Below are 21001 nucleotides of genomic sequence, written 5' to 3' on the forward strand. Positions count from 1 at the left end.
CATCGATGTTTTTTCTTGGTTAAACTTGGGACAGTTCCTTTTGGAGCGTTTCGTACTTCTATAATCATAACAAGCATGAGGGTTTGTCATAGGTTGTGAGCGAATTGGTTACGATTGGGTTAACTGGGAAGGGTGAGGTTTGAACGGTTGGTTTACAGTGCTCGTAATGGTTCTACAGCTACAAGCATAGTGTCCAATCTTCCCGCTTTTATGATATACCTATGTTAGACATTCCCTCATAATAATTACATAACCACACTTTGGCGAAGGTTCATTATATACTTTTCTTTCGCAACTAAAATTGATCGCAGTATCGTTTTGAGTTGTAGGGCGCGTACGTTTAAATTGTAGTACCTCTTGTACCCCTGTTTCTCGATCGGTTCATTTTGTACTAGATAATTCCTTGGGCATTCTCAACGTACCATTTCAGCCCAATTCAAAAGCTACCACACCGGCTGGTGTCACGGCATTTTTAAAGATTTAGTGGTAAACTGAATTAACTAAAGTTCCTACTTCTGAGGCTACTAACTATGGCACCAGTCGAGCCAGATCGTTAGACGGTTCGTGCATCCCAATTAGTCCGCACTTTTGTTTTAAGTTTCCCCGAGTTCGTATTCTAATTTCTAGATTTCATTTCTTGGACGAAGATGTTTTAATAAAAGGGTTTTAAGTTTTGTCCAAGTCATACGGTTGGTTGCCTCTTGTTTCCGAATTTGTACAATCATTATCTATCACATATGTGATGATCAATTTCTGGTATTGATAACAGATTTTATAGCTTCAATTCATTTTGCTAACCCATTTACTCATTTAGCACCACTAGAATTTATAGGTTTGCACAACGTAATTTATTTAGACAAGTATTCCCGTTGTGAACGATCACCGTTGTTACGACTAGTATTCGTGTTCGGTAAAAGATTTTTTTTTATTGCCAATGGCATTTAGTGGGAGAAATTATCATTATCGGTAGTAGCATTAGTTCTCAGTTGGGGAGTATTATTAGTGACAATGTTCGTATTAATCAAGAAAATAGCATTTATAACTGCATTAGTATTGGGCGGCGAAATAATATTCGCGGTTGTACTATGTTTGGCATTTGATTTGTATTCATTATCGTATTAATTCCGGAAGCGAATCGCGCTGCGATTGTCAGAGTTACTATCTGCAGTTGCTGAACAATCATTTCGGCCACAATTGCCTCAAATCACGTGTTTGTTTTCTTCGGGCCATTCTATAATGATAAACAACTAAACTTCACATAATAATAATTTTCGCTATAACTAATTGAGCAGGGAATCACATTCGCTAACATTCAGGTAATTCAAATAGCAGACACGTATTACACATACCAAATCTCAGGATAGCACATAGATTTAGCCTAACAAGGCCATTTTATGAATATATACATCGAAAATTGTCATCCCGTGACAAGTAAGTCTAACCTAGTAAGGGTCAATGTTTATACTAATAGATCCAAATCGTCTCCCATATCAGCATAGCACGCTAGCAAATGCTTGCATGGGGTATCGAAATTATACACAACAGTGTCATACTATCCTTGTCTATCCGAGCACATATTATAACAATCACGAATAATTCACAACTTGTACAACAATTATTCGGATGTAATCCCACCATTGGATAATTGTTTTATCATGTCTCTCCCGTAAGTAGGCATTTGTTCATTATGAGTTTAAATAGTATGTTGTAGTCGAGAGGCATTTGTATACTTGTCTTGACCTTTGGGTGCTATTAAGTATAATTACAGAATATTCTTTCATCGAGTCATTCAGTATGCGCAAGTGTGCGGGGTCTACTAAAAGTGGTAATCTATTAATTGAGAGTAAGTATGTACTCAGCCAAGACACATCATCGGTATGCAAGCGTGAGGGTTCTCCTTTATGATAAACTGATCGGAGTGGCAATAATATGGGAGTGGTTAGAGATACTCATGCACAGATGATTTGATTAATTTATTAGTTAAGAAGGCTCATTAAGGTCGGTGGTACTGGTGAGGTATGGAGGAGTTATTATTTTCATAACTGGTGTATGATATGTGTAGATGGTCACGGTTTATTATATTATTAAAAATTTAATAGGATAGCTGTTATATTTATAATTTGATAAACCATTCTCTTTCCTAAGTATTTTCTTGAGAGTAGTGTTTATTTTTTTAAACAACGGAAGTGGAAAGATAAATAAAAAGCAATTCACTTTACTGTTAGAAACTGGTATACGAGATAAAGATTCGGCCCAAATCGAGAAGTGTTGTGTTCCCTTGAGATGGACGTACGTATATCATACCTTCCACCGTTCCTTTCTAGGCCTTGAATTTACGCTCGATCTGTGATTTAATCATACAACAAGGTTTAGTTTGGACTTTCTAAAACGTCCTTGCATTTCCATTTACAGGCAACATCAATTCTCATCCGATATGAGACTACCGATTTCAACATCTTTCGTTTTCACAATTTGTCATAAAAATAATATTTTTCAATAATAGGAATCAGAGTAGAGAATATTATTACTTAAGGCCAAATAAAATATTTTATTTGTTATGGTCAGGTAAAATATTAATTATGATAAAATATAATATTATTTTTAATAAAATAAAATTTTAAATAAATATTGAGAATATAATATTCGTTACACAGCGACTTAATATTATCAACAGTACAGTACGTACACGTATTTGTACACCTTGTTCCAGATAAGCTCGTATGCGTGTTATATATACATACATACATATATATATATATATATATATATATATACACGTACATACTCAGCATTACCTTTTATACACATATGTTGCCATTTTTACCTACCCGTACGTTCCGCGACTTCTCCCCGAATTCTATCGTACAAGCAAGTCTGTTATTATGTTCCGGACCACAATAACTCACTTGCCCTACAAGTTCATCTCGGCATCTATCAGTATATAATATTAAATTATTATTTATTTCCTAGAGTTAATCGAGCCTATGGTTATATTTTAGGTACCCTAAGGGATAACCTAATCCTTTATAACCAATGGCTCTGATACCAACATCTGTCACATCCCGTTAAGCGATTTGCGGAAACGTAAAACGGAATTTAACAGACACCTCTCGTATCAACCACAGAAAGAACAATATAAACTAGTTTACAATATTTTACATCGATATAACTTTGTTTACAACTAGATGATACGAACTAAATCCAGCCTATTAAGCGGCTTTACTTCTTACTAGCACACTTGCATCAATTCACCCAGCATTGATCGCAAGTCAAACACGTAGCACATTGACTTTCTAATCCAAGTCTTGTATACTTGAAAAACATATTAAAACGGGTCAAATATAAATAGTTGATGAGTTTCATGAGTTTCAAGAAATCAGTTTTGCGTACAACAATCACAGTTTGTAAATACGCAAGTATGTAAGTAAGTACGTTCACAAGTACGTTTATGATGTAATTATACTAAGCTACAGTGAAGCCTTGACTATTTTTGATGCGTGCATCCATTTCCCACGCTCAATCAACCATTGTGACCCCCTTTCCGCCCACAACATGCCCCGAGTAATTAGGTCTAACACTACATAGCGTGTTTGTATATTTATGGTCATGTGCAAACGGGATAATGTCTTAACAAACCGTGCTGGCCCCGCCTGGGTTTGTCAAACCAATAGTACTATTCACAAGCCATCGACTCGAAGTTAATCACTGTGTTAGTGGGGACTTTTGTTGTTAGCACTTAGATAATTTCCATCATCAAATAGTTCAGAGTATCTATAGATATGTATCGACATGTTTTTCATCCCAAAAGTCGGTAAAAGCACTTTAAAAGTGGTGTCGTGAAACTCACCGTTTAGTAGGATTCAGTATAGCGTCAGCTTGTAGCTCGTTTGACTCGTATCACTAACCACTTTAATCAATATTATAATAATATTAATATTTTAATATTATTATAATCATTATGCTAGTCTGGGTTGTATAACTAATCTGGGTATAGCTGGTATGCCCAGAAAGTGTCAATAGGCTTAGATTGTGATGTTGTTCAATGTCTAATACTTAAAACCGAACTTGGCTCAGTTTCCCCGTTTTCCCAGCTTGGCCAAGTTATTCGTTTACACGTTCAGAAAACACTTATGGGGGAATAAGCTTGGGTAATTGTGTTGGTCGATAAAATGATTAAGTTATAAAGAAAGATCACATATTGGGGTTCTGGATTCGCCACGGGGCTCGTTTCTGTTTATTCAGTTTGATTTGAAGAAAAATGCGCACAATTTATCCAAATTGTCCAAGTTTCTCATAAAAAGTTCGTTTTCACTTAATTAATCCAAAAATATGATTTTTGATCACTTTTGGTGTTCTGATATTCCAACAGATTCGTTAATCACAATCTCGTCGGTTTTTATCAGAATTGAATTTGTTTAATCTTTAAATTAGCACAATTAATTATCCGTTAATCCTTAAATTATGAAAATTTAGCCACTTATCAATTAAAATATGTATATTTTTAGAAAAATATTTTTGTAATTATTTACTAATTTATTAATTTATAAAAATTCATTTTATCTGCTATATTTAGCCCGAAAACCGTCTGTTTATACCAACTGATCACCGAAAAATCCGCCAAACTTTTTGAGTGACCAAAATATGTCCCAAAACAACTTGGGAAAATACCAATCTCTAAAAATCTTGATAAATATCAATTCCAAGCCAAAAACGACTATGAAAATTCAAATAAACGTAAATGCATAAAACATACTTTAGGTTTTCCAAATGACCCCAAATTTCATATGTGATCATAATATACCAAATCTTAGTTCCCCATAAACTTTCATAATTTTTCAAGCATTTTAACTATTTTTCTCAAATAAACGCCCCATTTCGATAATAAATTCGCCAAATATTCTCGGGTGATCGAAAAATTACCAAATTTAAACAGGGACTCAATGATATGGTTCCTGATGACCCTGCAAAATTTCATGACCTAACAATGTTCACATCACAATCGATTTCTAAACAGCCCGTAATCGAGCAATTCGGCATTTCCTTTGCGGTTTTCGTCCGTTTTCGCTCTCCTAATCCAATTTCTGGGTTCTCGTGCTCCTCTATAAGCTAAGTACAGGTCCTATATCACAAAACAAGCTTGTTTATCAACATGGTAGCCTTGGAACTTAGGGTTTCGGCTAGGGTATTAAACCGAACTTTTGAACCGTAAAAACGTCGTTTAAACCCTAAAATATGTGTTTATGGCCAAAAAAAACTATTAAATGAGGTTCCTAACCATGTATAAGATCAAAGTATACTCTTAGACCATTTTTAAAGTTTTTACACGGATAGAAATAATTTTTAGCAATCAAACTACGTTTATATGAATTCAAACATGTTTAAATATGTATAATTTGATCAAAATAGGACCTTACCTTATTTTTTGAAAATGGATAATAAAGAGCAGAAGGTTCATGTATTTTTTCTGGAAAATTTTATCAAGAACAAATATCTACATATCTTATATATATTATATATATTAAGTAGTATAATGATAATAATAAACTAGGGGTGGCGGCCGGAATTTTCATGGGCCACCCCTTTTGCCCAATTTTAACCCATTTCATCATTTAGCGTGCCCGGACATGAAATGCCGAGTCTAAATTTATTTCGGGTTCGGTTTTTGGCGCGAAAAATATATCGGGTACGACCAATAGCGCGAAAACGAGTGTTTTTCGGTCATTTTTGTGTAAATTTATAAAAACATACTTCTTTTTTGTAAAAATCGAAAATATTTTTATGGATCGCTTAAAACATTTCAAGTAAGTGTTTGGTAGGTTTTTTTCGGCTTAATAGATGATACAATGCTTGTTTTGTAACTATCTTTTGCGTTTAAATCTATAGTGGGTAGTTAAACGAGCATGTTTTCGTTTAACCTGTTTGCTATCATACTAAGGCTATAATACTAATATGTTAGCTTATATTAATCGTATATCACTTATAGATGGCCCCTCCGAGATATCTGGGTCATAACCAGACCCGTTTGGCTAATCATTTGTTCGATTAGCAATAAGCGGTTAATCGCTTATTCGGTTTGTAAATATTGAGGTGTAACCGATTTTGTCATGAATATCACACATTTATATAAAATAAAAGGTCAACTAACAAGTAGTTGGTGAGAATCACACAGTTTGATATAAATACGTAAAGAAATCTTACAATTCGACGAACATGTGTAAGAACGCAAGTAAGGTCCCTTCCAGTCGGTAATAACCAACGTATTTAGATAAACGAACAATGCAAGTAAGGTCCTTTCGAATTGGTAACAACCAACGTACTCAGATAAACGCACAACGCAAAAAAGGTCCTTTCGAGATGATAACAACCAACGTACTCAGATAAACGCACAACACAAGCAAGGTCCTTTCCAGTTGGGACAACCAACGTACTCGGATAAACGCACAGCGCAAGCAAGCAAATAAACACACAAGTCCATAATATGAATTGTGGTTTGAATAACGAATAACTAAGTAAACGTTTGAATACGATATACATGCTACCACCAAAAATATAAAAACGTTAAAAAGGGGGTGTAAGAAACTCACCTTTGAAATAGATGAACAAGAAACGAAATCCGAAAGCGCATTAACGAAACCGAGCTGATCGAACTTCATGAACTAACTTTAAAACAAAACAAAGTCTAACTAACGGGATTATAAAAGTTCAATAGTTTGGTTTTAGGGATTTCCATTATTTTAATTTATTTTATAAGCATTTTATGGCATTTTATAGTATAATATTATTTTTTAAGATTTTAACCAAATTTTAACGATCTTATATTATTTTAATATTATTTAATTAAGAGTTTTTACTAAATGAGAAATATGTTATTTACGAAGCACGGGTTTTATCGGAATTTTATCTTGAAAATCATCAATTTAGCCTATTACAAAGTTAACGAAATAGAATTATAATATTGTCATGCAAATTATTTAAGTATTATTTCAACTGATAATTTATTATTTTATAAGAGAAATATGATATTAATGAAATACGGATTTTAAGGGTATAGTTTTTATCTCGCAACCAAATACATTAGCATTTTATAAATACTAACGAAAAGGAATTATAAAGTCAACGGAATTGAGTTATAAAATAATATTATCGGGTCTAACAAAACTTTAACGGCTATGAAAGAGTTGGGTTTTTGGATGGAAAGAAAAAAATATAATTTATAATTGATTTTTATTAATTTTAAATTATTTTGGTTTCATTTATAATGATTTTTAATAATTTATTTTGATTTAATATAAAAAGATAAAGGTTAAAAAAATACAAAAAAATAATGCTATGACCCGGGTTCAAACTCGGATCCTCATAGTTGCAAGCTAAAGACCTAACCATTGGATCAAGTTGGTTTTTTGTTTAAAAAACAAAGACAATAATATATATACAAAATAACCATGTTCATCTTTCACATAAAAACCATAGATTTCAAGTTCTTAAATTCATTCCATGTTTGAAGAAATTAGTTTAGGGGTTTAATTAGCAGGCTAAAAATGATTAAAAACCATATAAAGTTTACCTGTAAACATGATGATTTGATGGCGAACGAGGTTTGGCCGAAAAACTATATAGATGATTAATTTACTGATTTAGGGAGTGTTTCAGATGAAAAAGATTATTGTAGTGAGTTTAGTTGAAGATTATAGTCCTATTTATAGGGCCAATTGCAACGTTTGATGAACAAATGATCATTATTGGGTTTTAAACAAATTTTCGGCGGTTCTGGAGGTAGCAGAATTAAGAATGCGCTAATTAGTTGTTAAAACGTATTATTGATGATGATTATACGTTTTGCCGTTATAGTCTAAGAGTTTTACGAGATTTAATTAAATTAATACGCGTTTTCTAATGTTTAATTGGACTCGCCGGAATTTTCTTCGCCAGAAACGGCATACTGGAAAAATGGCCTGGAGGTTAGAGTGACGACAGGGATGATTTTAATATATTACAATTTAAAACAAGTTTACATGATAGGACCTCTAGGTTTCAAGATATGGGTTAGGTTATAATAGGAAGTATGATTTTTCTAGAAAAGATAAGAACTAATCTAGTCTATTGATTTTGAACATGGAGGGTTGAGATTAGTTTAGGGGGAAATTAAGTGTGAAAAGAAGAGGAAGAGCATAAAAGGAATAAGAGCATTCTCATCCCACTCCCTATCCCTAAACCAAAAATTACACTAAAACTCATTACATTTTCTCTCTCTATTTCAATTAAATAATATTTTTTATAACTTTTATCATCACATTTTCTCTTTCCTTCACTTACAACCACTTTCAAAATATATTAAAAAATTATATGGGGTGAACAGTAGCTTTTTAAATATACAGAAAAATCACTACTTTTTCTAAAATATAAAAAGTCTCCACTCACAACACCCTGAATCACTCTCTAAATTATAAAAACACCCCTCAAATTAAATGAGGGATTGGATGAGAATGCTCTAAGAGCATTCTCAATCTGGTCCCTAAAATTATGTGAAGGGGATTTGCAAATTATATAGTATGGTTATAAGTGGTGAGTAGAGAAGAGAGAATTTATATGAGAAAGTTAAATTTGGGGTTTCACTGTAGATACTGTATAATTTTGTAATATTTTCAAAAAGTAGTTCTGAGTGAAAAAGAGAGAAAATATGATGATAAAGGTATAAAAAATATTATTTAATTAAACAGGAGAGAGAGAAAATACAATGTTTTTATTGTAATTATATGATATATATGGATATAGGGTAGGGAAGGGGCTGGGAATGCTCTAACACATTTGTTGACTTTCTCTCTCCACATGCAATGCACATGCCCAATTCTCTCATCATTTTAAAATGTCCGTAATTTTTTTTACGACATTTTTATTGAAAAACAAATTAACCATAATAACGACTGTCTTTTTATCTTTTATATGAGTACCATATTGCTATATAAAAATTAAAAAATATTAGTGGGGTTTTTTACGTATTGTGTTTTACCAAAATTGTGTTTTACAAAATTGTTTTATACAATTGTATTTTTCATTATGTTTTTTCTATTGTTTTTTCCATTGTGTTTTTTACATTGTGTCATATAATTGTGCTTTTGATTGTGTTTTTGTCATTGTGTTTTTTTCATAGTGCTTTATTCGTTGTGTTTTTTTTTCATAGTGTTTTCCATTGTGTTTTTTCGGCGACCTTTTTCCGATGATCTTTTCTAGCAATTTTTTTCGGTGAAATTTTCAGCGATATTTCCAAGGAAATTTCTCGGGGATTGTTTTCCGATGACTTTCCGACGACTTTTTCGGTGAAATTTTCTGGTGAAATTTCCATAGCTTTTCCGGCGACGTGGCGGCAGTGGGTGACGGTTGTGGTGGCAGTGGAGTGGTGGACTAGTGGTAGTTGTAGGAGATAAAAGAAGATGTAAGTGGGTTTTTAAAATTAATATAAGTGAGTTTTGAGATTAAAGTAAGTGGGTTTTAATTTTAAAGTATTAGACTAAAATACCATCCTTTCTAGCCTTCTTAGGAAAATCAAACTTCTTATTTGAACCTAACCCTTCAAGATATATTAAAACAGATTTTAAAATAAATTACCAAATGAACCTTGTACTTTGAAATGTTTTAAGATAAAAAAGATTAAAATTAGTTACACATTGGATCCCGAACTTTGAAATGTGTTATAACCGAAATAATAAGTTATGAAGCTTGGATGCTAATTATATTATACTCGGATAGTTTGCATATAGATTAACTTAATAAAACTCTAAATCTCGGAGGTTTGTTAATCGAACAAAATGAACATAAAACGAATGAACAATAACTTAAAATCCTCGGGAATATTATATTAACGATGAACGTCAAACACGAATACAATGAAACGACGAAACGGTTTGGTTTAACGAATACGAATAAATAAAGATACCAAAATGACAATTTCACATAGAAAACGTGCAACGAAAATTAATTAATAACATTATAATGTGTGTGTGTGTGTATAAACAAAACCGAAAATTCAAAATGGGTTGAGTTTTCGGGTTTGAAAAGTAACGAAAATTAATTAATAACATTAGAAGCTGTTGTATCTTTCTTTGTTCCTAGGTTTTTGCGAACGGACTTTTCTTTGTTAGGCTGTTTTGCTTTTATTCATTAAACATTATTCTTTATTTCTAAATATTAAGCTGGTTGTCTTTAATTTTCTATATGTATGTTATAATCTTGTTAGTATCTCAAGCTAAGAAAAGTAGAAAACTATATCTCCTACCCTTTGTCCTGTTTCCTGTAGCCAAACTACATATTCTTCCATACTTTGTATACGTTATATCTATTTTAAATTGAAAATTGTGCATTGGTGGTAACATAAATGTCTTGGACGTTATATTTAGAGCAAAACATATAACCCGAACTATTCACCATCCGAAAGTTCGCCAGCGCCATACTGGAATAGATTTCGCGGTTTATATAGTTTGTTAGTAATCAAGAACAAATCCCAATTCAATTGAATAGAACAAGAACAAGAAGATGATACACAAGCAAATTCTTGAATTAAAAATACTGAATGTGATTGTTAATAAGGAAATACGTTAACATTATTTGCGTAACATCATTTCCTATTTATAGAATAAATAATTACATATTAACCCTACTAAATACAATAATTACAATAAGACCCCTATACCTAATATTAATATTAATAAATTTAGTTTATATACTAATACTCCCCCTTAAACTAAACTTAGTTTAAGTGAGGACTTCATTTCTTCAAGATCCGGTTGCCATCACAGTAGCGTTAGTTCGTCATTTTCCTCCCGGATCAGGTTTGCTTCCACTCTTTTCTCCCCTTTTGGACATTCATGTTTGAAATGTCCAAGTTCATTGCAATTAAAGCATCTTATGTGATCTTTGTTTTGATAACCGTGCTTCCCACCTTTATTTTTCCATGACTTCCAATTTTTGCCTTGACCACGTTCTTTGTTTTCCAGCTTTGAACTTTCGTAACCACAACCTTAACATTTATGGTCATTGGCTTTTTTCTTTCCGTCTTCTTTGGAGAATAAGAGCTTGTCATGCATGTCTTCCTCCTTGATTTTCTTCTTGGTGCGTTCCTCGAAAGCCTTCAATCTTCCAACGGCTTTTTGGAATGGCATTGCACCAAGATCAACAAACTGCTTGATTGCAGCAACAATCTGAATGAACTTTTCTGGCACCGAACTAAGTAGTTTTCGAACCAGTTTCTTGTCATTCATAGTATGCCCAAGATTGCTTGCTTGTGATGCAATCTCACTAATTTTTTCGGCATAAACATCGAGCGACTCGTCTACACCCATTTTTAGAGACTCAAAATCTGACTCGAGTGTTTCTAAACGCGCTTCTTTAACTCTGTCAACTCCAACATGCCGAACCTTTAATGCGTCCCAAATTTCTTTGGCCGAAATAAAAATAGCAATTTGTAATACCATATTTTGGTTCGACGGCTTCCCAAATTCCATGGATATTAAAGATCGATCTGATTTTTATAGCCCAAATGGTGTAATTTGTGGAGTTTAACACAGAGCATTAAAATTCATGGGTGTCCCTCCTTCCTTTGAAGTTACAACTTCTTTATCTTTGGACCCAACCTTTTTCTGAGTTTTCTTTTTCCCAATCTTGACAAATTGACTACCACCGATTTCGGATCGACTTTGATTTCAACTTTACTAGTATCGGATCAAATCGATATCAACCTTTAATAACAACAGTTCACCGGTTTTTTGGTTTCCTTACTACTTAAGACAAATCAAAACCAACTGTTAGTTCTACAAACAGTATCCGGTTTATAAAACCAACTGTTTCAACAACGGTTTACGGGTTTTTCGGTCACAAAATGAATCAAAACCAACCGTTTTATACCGAGAGTAGTAAACGGGTTCCCCAAGGCAAATCAAAACGAATTGTTCGTCTCAACCGACAACAATACACGGGTTTTTCGGTTGCCAAAATAACTCAAACCAACTACTCTAAAACACAACGGTGTTCGGGTTTATCGGTCACCAAGTGAATCAAAACCAACCGTTTCGACCAAGAATAGTATCCGGGTTTTCGGTTGCGAGGCAAATCAAAACCAATTGTTCATCTCCACCGACAACAATACGCGGGTTTTTCGGTTGCCAAACAAATCAAACCAACTATTCTTAAAACCTTTTTTTTTTGTTTTTCCAAAACAAAAACAGCCCCTTCTTGAAACAATATTTCCAATAACCGCAATTTCCTTTAAATACCTTCGGATTTTGTCCGAACACAACACAATATTTTGTATTACCAATTGAGATCCCAAATCAATAATCTAGTGGGCTTTCAATTTTCGATTATGATTTCTTAAAAATCAAGAAAGAATACCCCCTTGCTATCTAATTTGCAATGTAACATGGAACCAAAAACCCAATTTGGTTCTTAATTAAATAGCACAACCAAACAAATTGACAACCACTTGATCAATTTGACGATCAAATTTAATCTGTGTAATTGATTTCTGTAGTCCCTTTGTTGGGTCAATTAAAAGAAATCCTTCGTTCTTTTCCTTTTGCTTCTGAACCAACAAAAAAGGATGCAAGACAAATTCCATTTTTAATTTTGATTCCTTCATTCTTTTCCTTTAGATTCTGAACCAACAAAAGATGCAAGACAGATTCCAATTTTGAATTTTGATTAAAAGATTTCGCCTTCTGTATGGGGTGTTCACAAACAGATTCCCTTGATCGATTCAACTAATCACACAGATTCTCAACTTATCGATTAAAACCTGGGACGCCCACAAACAAAATTCCCAAATCGATTAAAACCTTGGCTTTGATACCATTGTTAGTAATCAAGAACAAATCCCAATTCAATTGAATAGAACAAGAACAAGAAGATGATACACAAACAAATTCTTGAATTAAAAATACTGAATGTGATTGTTAATATGGAAATACGTTAACATTATTTGCCTAACATCATTCCCTATCTATAATCTATATAAATGAAAACCCTAAAATCTTACGTGTCGCGATGTGGTCGCTCCCCCCTTTATGGAAGCCACCAGATTGCTTGATTTTTAAATAGAGACCTCTCATTGATTTAACTCAAATTCATGGGTATGGGTCTTACCAAAACCAGATAGCTTTTAAATGGGTTATAACATCTCATTAAATTAAAAATTAATCTTACCAATTATTTGATATGAAAATCCTATAAAATAGGGATATACTAAAATTTAATATCCAATTTAAAAAGAAAAAGATATTATTATAATTAGTTAACAATTTTATAGTAAAAAACATAAGCGGGTCATGGGTCACCAAATCCAGATAGCTTTTAAACGGGTTATAACATATCATTTATTTATGAAACCTTTTCATCATCAAGCCCTAAGTATATTGTTAACTTTCTTACAATAAAGAAAATTAAAATCCAAAAATAAATATTAAAAAACGAAAAATGTAAAACAAAAGGCTTCTCACGCATTTGACCCGAATTCACGGGTAAAGGTCTCACCAAACTCAGATAGCTCTTAAACGGGTTATAACATCTCATTATATTAAATATTAATTTTATCAAATATTTGATATGAAAATCCTATAAAATAGGGATATACTAAAAATTAATATCCTATTTTATTTAAAAAAAAAGATATTATAATTAAGAAACAATTTTATAATAAAGAAAATAAACAGGTAATGGGTATCACTAAACCCAGATAGCTTTTAAACCGGATTATAACATATCATTTATTTGTGAAAACATTTTATTATCAAACCTCAAGTATATTAATTATTAATTTTTTGTACAATAAATAAAATTAAAATCCAAATATATATATATATATATATATATATATATATAAATATTAAAAACAAATAATGTAAAACAACGCCCGTAATACGGGGGATAAAATCTAGTTTATATAATAAATAATTACATATTAACTCTACTAAATATACAATAAAACCCCTATACCTAATATTAATATTAATAAGTTTAGTTTATATACTAATATAGTTCTCATGGGTTTTTATTTAAATTTGGTTCTAAAATGAAAGTGTCATATATACAACGGAGGGTTGTTTACTGAACCACAAATTTCTATTTAAAATTATATCTTAATAGAAAAACTGTTGAATGACAATATTTCTATTTAACTCTTTTAACCAATGTTTTAAAAACCGGTATTTTATTCATACTGGATTAGACTAAAAATGGTATAACCGGTTGAACCAGGTTGTACCGGGAGGTTCAACCAGATTGTATAATTTACCTTATAATTTCATATAAATACAACTTTAACTAAAAAAAATCAAAAAAAACATAATTCCATAATAAAATATCATTCAAAAGTTAATTCATGTTCAAAAATCAATACAAAAGCACTTGATTTTCAAACAAAGTTATTTTAAAATAAAGATGCATAATAGATTTATGCCAACTGAGTGTTGCATGCATCGAGTTCACAATCGCTTAAAAGATGAAATTCACTCTCATCGCATTCCTCATCAACAAGAGTATAAGGATATTCATTTCCAACAATAATAAATATGAAGTTTTAGTTACCTATAATCATAATATACAAAAATTACATGAAATAAGTAACATATTCAAAAAAAAGATTCATCTTGCCCTCTGAAAAAAATAGAACTTTAAACAAAATTATTTTGATTCAACCATCTCTTTCTTGACTTGATTACTTGAATCGTATATTTTGAATACCAACTAATCAAATTCTATTCCTTGTTATTTTTATCTCTTTTTTGAGATTCAGAAATAGTAACCGATTCGATAAATCTATGAAGGTTCCGAAATGAAATAAGTTATTTATCTGGCCAAAAACTTTAAAAATCTGGTAGGGTTTTAAACCGGTTTATAACGAAAAAAGGCCAAAAACTTAAAAAATCTGGTAGGGTTTTAAACCGGTTTACCGTTATAAACCGGTTTTTTTATGAAAACCGGCCGGTTTGATGTTCCATAAAACCGCTCAAATATATCAGATACAAAAGGCCAGGTTGCTCACCGAAATCCGGTTCAACCGGTGGAACTGGTCGGTCTAAACCGGTTTTTAAAACACTCCTTTTAACATTTTCGATAACTTTTCACTTTTACATAAATAGTTGGGTGATATTTGAAAACGTAATAATGTCAAATTTATTTAATTATATCGGTTTTGAAGTCGGGATTTTCGTTGAGACATGTAAAAAAATGTTTACTTAAATCAATATTTGACTCACTAATATGCCACTCCAAACAGATTATGTCATACAACCACAACAAACTTTCCTACGACGCTGGCTCATTAAACGATTTAAAAAATTAATAAAGTAATATTATAATAACAATTTTCTAAATCATAAAACAATTTAGAAAATTAGTTTTTTAATAATAACAAACTTTAGCTATTCACAAATCGGTAAACCCGCTTTACTTCTAACTTTTAACAAAAAGACGTATTTAAGTATTTGCCTATTTATAAGTAAACGGGTTTGAATTGCTATTTATGTTCTCTTATACCTGGAAAAACAGATGGTTCAAGTCGGTTGAGGACGGGTTTGGTTGGTACGAGTTCGAGTCACGAAGGGTTGTGAAAAACGATAAACATATCAAGGGAAAAAATAACTCTATAAACAAATGGAGTTATTCTCTTCCCTTTACTAAGTTATCTTAAATTTATAAAAGCATACCTGATTTAGTTTTTGATCAAAATGCTCTTAGATACAAACCTGGGCTAAATGTTCGTGCATTAAAATTTTAAATGAACAGTTCATGAACGTAAACGAACATAATTTAATAAAGGTAAACGAACATAATTGAACATCGGTTAACAAACATAAACGAACACAAACAAACATAAACGAATATAAATAAATACACTTAAATGAACATAAACGAATAAATATAAAACATTAAGTAGATGATTCATTCAGTGTTCATCTAAAAATGAACATAAACGCTCATAAATGGATCAAAATAAGTCCAAGCATATTATAAACTTTCTTACAATAAATTAAATTAAAATACAAAACAATATATATTTACAAAATTAGAAATCACAAATGTTAAAAACCCCATAATACGGAGGGCTAAAAGCTAGTTTCTACATACATACATACATACGTTTTTGATTTTGAAGATACATACATACACTTATAAGTATATTTACAGATTATATTTGTATGTGAGGTATAAACATAAGTTTTTATTTAACATGTAGATAAGCACGGTTCTCATCGAAAAATTTTTGGGGCGCAATCAAATAATATACATGTAATGGGATATATTATATAATTTTATTATTTGATTATTAATGTTGTTTATTGGAAGCATTTCACAATGTGAACCTCTAGATTTTGGTTCAAATCTCGGAGCGACACTTTTTAACTTTTTGTATATTTTATTATCTTTATTTTAGTATGGACATGTAGTGTAGGCCCAAAAGAAGATCATTTTTCTTTGGTGGCCCATAATAGAAACTATAAAATATGACACAACACTCCATACAGAATCATATACCTAATTCTAATTTTCCTTTCAATACATTATTAGCACCACAACCGCCGCCAACATCTACAACCCTAAATGGAAAAGTTTTGTTGACAATGTTAGAGGAAAAGAAACATCATCACATGATAAGCATTATATAGTTTTTGTTTTGTTACTTTTATTTTTTATATCTTGTTTGGAGTTATTAGTGTGAGAGCAATCCGTTTTGATTTAATCGCAAGCTTTTGATTTTTTTCATGAATCTAGTAGACTTACTTGTAATCGGTTTCATGATGCAGGGTAGTGAAGAAGACATAAGCTCTAATAACATGTTGATCGTTCATAGCATAACAAAGCATCAGGTACAATCTAGTGAATATGGTAACACTGTTTAAAATTCTGAGATTTGATTTCAGCTCTCTCTTAGTATATGACACAACATCACTTGTTAGGTTTCTTGTATGTTTGTCTCTTCTCGATTAGTTTGACACGATAGAGTTGTACTACATATTTTAAGAATTTTTCATGCGTATTTCATGAATCTCTTTGTTTGTAGAAGATGGAATTTGAAAAATTAATCGACAAATTGAAGTCACTATAAACTTGATGATTAAGGGAAGTATTTTTTTTTAGAACCGCAAACATATAGAAACGCTTATTTAAATCTCCACCTAAGTGTGCATAATATGCATCAATACCCAAATTCAGTTAATGTGTGTTTTTATAAATCCTAGCATCATCATTTGGCTAATATGGTAAATCATAAATTAAGAATGTGACTTGGATTAGTGCATTTATTAAAGTTAAGAGATCATTTTTTTATATATTTTTTCTAACCTGCTGGCTATTCAATAATGTGTATCATAAGATTCAGTTTTTGAGTCCTAGTCTAATATACGATCACACTTTTTAATATTTTTTGTTGCCAAATTTTAGGTTCTTTATAGATTAGGCGTTAGTATTAATCGTCATGTTCCCTTATCCTTACTACCTTTACGTTATTACTATAATCGATACACTGAAGGCAAAACCAGTTTTGGCGCAGGTGTGTGTAAGCTTGGTAAGATTCTGGAATTGCCGAAGGAGAAGATTCCAAAAGGCATCAATGATTTCTTTCACATCACAATGAAGATGTGTCAATCTAGATTTAATCTCAATCCTAGGAGATTAACTGATCTTTCAGGTAACTACGAGGATAACGAAAGGAATTTGCTAATCGATCAACGTAATGAATGATCCTTGCTCACCATTGGTTAACCATCAAGGAAACTAGGCCCATGAATGTAGTTATGAAGTAGGCTCATTTGCAAGTGCTGTTAATAACAATCGTGGATCGTCTAGTGCACCTTGTGACATTCATCAAATTTTGAATTCGTATTTGTATTTGTTTATCCAACTCGCCTTTTGTAATTCAGATCTTGATTGTTAATAAAATTTTGTATCTTACTATACTATTAAAGCAACATATCTTTTCCACATATTATTTAACTAGGTTATCCACATAGGATGTCAAGTATACAAGTTCTATAAATAAATTATCCACCTAATAAACAATTTAATTTTAAACATTAGCTCATAAGTTAGAGAATATTTCAAAATAAATGGTTATAATCACCATTTATTGAGTAGCAAATGCAATTAATTGTCTTCATTGTTATTTTCTAAAATTTTGAGAATTTGCTATTTTATTTTTATTTTTTTAGATTTTGGGAAATTATTTATGAATGTTTCGACTTGATGTATGGATGTTTCGATTGCAATAGTGGTTTAAGTCACGAAGTTTGGATTTTATTGTTGCTTTATTAAACGATTTAATCATTATTATAATTGTTATATCTCATTGTTATATTCATATTTGTAGCATTCTTTATGTTGTGTACTTATATGTTTTATAATTTCAATAAAAAATAGTTTTTATAGCACACAACTTATGTTACAACATTTACATGTTTACGATTAATAGCTTACAACATATGATTTCAGTACATGATGAAATTTTAATTAATATGCATTTTTTTATTTCATGGCATAAGTTAAAAATATGTTTTAAATTATTATTTATCTCTATTTTTCTTTGTACAGTAGAAACTTTATAAATTAATACTCGATTATTTAATAAACTCTCTAAGATAATATTTTTTGCTGGTCCCGACTCAGGGATAGGGTGCTAAATTAATAATTCGCTAAAATTATAAGATAATACATTTTTGATAATTTCTTTAGACCCCATATAAAATATAAATTAATAATTCCTTATATATAGCATATTACATGAATGATTTATAAAGGTTTCTTGAAAAATGACTCAATTGTCTTTTGTTTTTTGTTGAAATCAATTTCCCCTTGAATCTCGTCTCTAATTTTCCTTAGCATGGTAAGAACTTCTGGTGTTATTTTCTCATAGCTCAACAAGAAATTGTTCAATGTGATTGCCGCTTTAATAGCTTCGTTTCGCGAAGGGGGCTCCATTGTAGAACTTTCATCATCTTCTTCATCGATATCATCTTTATTAATTCCAATAACGCTTTCAATAATTTCTTCATCAGTCAACAACTGTGCAACTACATTTTCTTCTAGGTGAGTCAGAACATTCTACTATAAATTAATAAAATATTAATTAATATATAAATTAATAATTATTAATTTATCGAGTAATTAATAACTCTTTTAATTAATAAATTTTGGTGGTCCCAAATGTATTATTTTATAGAGTTTCTACTGTATGTTGGATTTTTTTTAATTAAAACAACAATGTGATACATTATATTAAATTATTAATAATGTTAGATTATCTGTCGTTTACAATTAATTAAAATGTATAACACATACATATATATACATATATATGTATATTTGAAGTTTTATATATTTCCATCCGTATTTAACACGGGATCTAACCTAGTTGATTAGTATTTATTGGTGTTTATTTATTTTGTATTATTATATTGTTGTGTACTTGTTAACAATCCTCGAAATCGTTTATTTTATGTCATTATTTCAATTAATCGAAGTTCATTGACTAAAAGTGTTACAACCCAAAGTTTTAGAATCATGAAATTGCCCGCGTCGTAATGAGGGGTATATCCCCAGCCTTCATGACATGCAAAGGAGGCAAAATTCCATAAGGTTCCAAGGACGCCGCGCATCGCGACACCCTAGGGTCTGCTTCTCCGTGACATGCGGCGAGGTGTAATGCATACCAGTTTTGTGTAGTTGATAGTTTGGCTATTTCGTGCAACCGATTTTGTGTGTCTTCGTTGTTAAACGACTAGAATATGCTTAGGCATCATCCCTGGTATAATCCTTCGAAATCTTGGAGTAGGGATCAAGTATCTTAACCAATTTGTTTACTTTTGCTATTTTCGAGATTTTTTTCATAATATCTTAATCATAAAAAATTTCTTATTCTCCAAGCTCATGGATGCTTATATATATACTCATTACATCTGCCCTCATTCGTTGCTCAACCTCTCCCTTACTTCTCTATAACCGGTTTATGGTTTCTTGGCTATTTTGACTTTTAAAGTTAATCTCACGCCTTTCTTCTTCTTCTTCTAATCAATCCCGGGCAAAATTAATGTTATATTCTGTTCTATTACATGTTTGGATCGAAATCCCTCATCTAATTTCAACGGATTGAGGGATTTTCATATCCAACTTAGACCAATCTAGTTCTAAGGTTTATGTTAAGTTTATTTTGGGGGGTATTTCAAATTAACGTATCAAACTCATTAAACTTTATGGTTTTTTTTATGTTTTCATCATTTATATAATATTATGGTCATGTCGGAACCGAATCCGATTCAATATCGATTCGGACCCAACATGAACCGAACCCAACATGTATGTTTGTAAACCATTTTCTTGTTTGTTTCTCATTATAAGTTCATGCATAGTAATCATATTGGTAAAATACTTAAATATGCATATACCAACCCTAAAACCGTTAAAAAGCTAAAAGAGGCCGTCTAGAGCTCACCTTATAGTCTTTTACTTAGTGATAGTATGCACCTGCTTTGCTTCAAATAGGCCGGCTCCTATAAACATAGTATCTAATTCAGATTCTTTATCACTTATGTTACTATTTACGTAAGAGTTCGAGTTGATTGATTGAGTTTCAAGTACCAGGCTATGTAGAAACTATATAAGTTGAAATGAACTACATACTATGGTAATCAACGCGTTATGAACAAGAACAACGAAACAATATTTGGCTAACACCCAAACTTTATTGATCAAGAAATCTGACTCAAAAACTTGATAGTAGTTGTCCCATACCCTAAACACGGTATTTATAGCTAACCTAACACGTTACACTATAATCAGGATTCTAATTAATCAATTCCATAATAATCATCTTCCTAACATGCATCAAATAGGAAACCAGATAATCATCTATAAATTGATTAATATTATTTAATCATTAATTTGCACGCCAAATTAATATCCTAGCCGCCCCACGCCCCAAGCCACGGGCCGACTCGGGAGTTCCCAACAACCACCCCCTGAA

The sequence above is a fragment of the Bidens hawaiensis genome, unplaced genomic scaffold (genome assembly GCF_021521415.1).
Source record: "Bidens hawaiensis isolate Kalapana, Puna unplaced genomic scaffold, B.hawaiensis_p1.1 tig00002186_1, whole genome shotgun sequence".
In the NCBI taxonomy this organism is placed as follows: Eukaryota; Viridiplantae; Streptophyta; class Magnoliopsida; order Asterales; family Asteraceae; genus Bidens; species Bidens hawaiensis.